The sequence below is a fragment of the Mustela lutreola genome, chromosome 10 (assembly GCF_030435805.1).
Source record: "Mustela lutreola isolate mMusLut2 chromosome 10, mMusLut2.pri, whole genome shotgun sequence".
NCBI classification, from domain to species: Eukaryota; Metazoa; Chordata; class Mammalia; order Carnivora; family Mustelidae; genus Mustela; species Mustela lutreola.
Window position 1 is genome coordinate 83,797,239 of NC_081299.1, and position 2,046 is coordinate 83,799,284.

Here is a 2,046-nt window from a genome sequence, read left to right on the forward strand (position 1 = left end):
TTAACAATTTGTTAAAGTTTAGGTGATTTATCTGTATCCATTTGTATGGTGGTTACCTCCTCCTAGTCTCAGCCATGGGTAAGGCAGTTCTCTTGCCTTGTCTGCCTTTGAAGAGTCTGGTTTCTCTTTGGAATTCAAGTTTCCTATATGTGAATAAATGGAACTTCTTACAGTGGGATTTTAAGTTAATGCATTCATTATAAAAACTTAACTCTCTGATGGACTAAAAAACAATTGTGATATTGTAGCTTTCTGGATGTTTTATTTTTGTTGATGTGAGAATAATCTATTATTATGTGAGAATGATCTATTCCGTATCCTAAATAGAAGTAAATGCTGTATGATTTAAATAGCTGAGTTTTTAGTTGAAACTATTCAAGGCACATGACAAAGGGGATCTGATGGCAAAAGTAATAATAATAATATAACAACAACAACAACAACAATAATAATTCCTGTAAACAAATCTTTTAAAAATGCTTTATTCTCCATTGATAAGTAGAAATTTACTTAGCAAGTCTCTTCCTGTTTCTTCTTTATACAGGGAGTCTTAGTCTTAATGATAAATATAACCCAGCCTGTTAGTTGAAAACTTATTCTTTTTGAGGAAATGATGACTCAATGAAATCAAATTCTTTATATCTCACATCTCCCAGAGTGATATCGATGTATATGTACATGGCACCATGAAGGAAGGTATGTCTGGCTCACTGCCACCCTCTGGTGTTTTCTATAATTGATTACGGTATACTTTCCTTCAGTTGGCCCTTACCATCTTACACTGACATGCGCTAATGTTCATAGTCCTACCATGGCCTTGATACAACTACTCTGACTCCTTCTCCCTACCTAGGCCTTTGTATGCCTGCCAGTCCCCCCTTAGCATTATTATATTTCCCTATTTACCATTTTTTGTGAAAGAGACTGGAGTGAGGCTCAGGCCCATTAACCAACACCTCTTATTCAGCTTTGCTGGCATCACACAAAAGGGGAGGCTTTGCTATAATCATTGCTACATTCCTCTGGCTATTCCATAGGAAGAAAAGCACATTTTTTCCCCCTGCTCCTAGATCACAAGACTAAACTGAGATTCCTATTTCCCTCTCTCTACCTCATCTTCATCAAGAAGAATAAGGCCAGAGTTTGAGATCCTCAAAGGACATCTCCTATGTTTCATATAACTGTTCTCTATCAGTTCTCTCATTCTCCCACACATCCTGTTGCTTATGTGCTTTCTTTTGAAAGGAAAACTAGCTTTTAGCCCTTTCCTTTTTGTCTCATAGCTGCCATTGGCTCAATGGATGTGTTGTTGGCAGTACCACCAGCTCTCTGTGCTTCACAGAACCCCTGGCCCATCCTAGCCCAGTAAAGCCTGCAGACTGGGGTGCTAGACCAGACAAGGTTACATCATATATTGGATTCGTGTGCAATGTTGTAGCCACAAATGCCCAGCTCTAAGGGTGCTACCTAGGGGTGCCTGTCCATCATGGTATTAACCAGCTAAAGCTTGCCCAAAGCCTTTGGTCTGTTGCAGTTGCTAGATGCCACTGTGGGACTCTCAAAGTCTTGAATTCTTACTGGGTTGGTGAAGGTTCCATGTATAAATCATTTGAGATTATCCTCTCTGATGCATTCCTTAAAACTTTCAGAAGAAATCCTGACACCAGTGGACACCAGACCAGTCCAAAAGCACAGGAAGATGTGAGGACTGACATCTGCAGGCTGTGGGTGCTGTGGCGTTGGGGTCACAAGTTCACCACACTTATCGGCAATTCTCACTATGCAGCATGGAGAAGATACAGTACTTTCTTACTCTACCATTTCTGCTGGTATAAGTAATGTTTGTAAAATCCTTACCTAATAAATAATTTAGGACAGTCATGTCTGCTTCAAAGTGTTCTTTAATTTTGTCTGTTAAAATGAATTGTCTACAGATTGTTCCATGAATGCATTGTCAAATTATGAAAGTTAAACTGTAATCATGTTTGAAGACCATAAATGATGGTGTCTCTTGTTTCTAATAAGATAAATGCTTTTGTCTTTGCT

The 2,046-nt window shown here is 38.8% G+C and overlaps 1 pseudogene; it reads left to right on the plus strand.

The window, feature by feature from the left end:
- Positions 1-1,301: 1,301 nt before the first annotated feature.
- On the plus strand, positions 1,302-1,839 carry LOC131810541 (large ribosomal subunit protein eL15-like; annotated as a pseudogene).
- Positions 1,840-2,046: the final 207 nt, after the last annotated feature.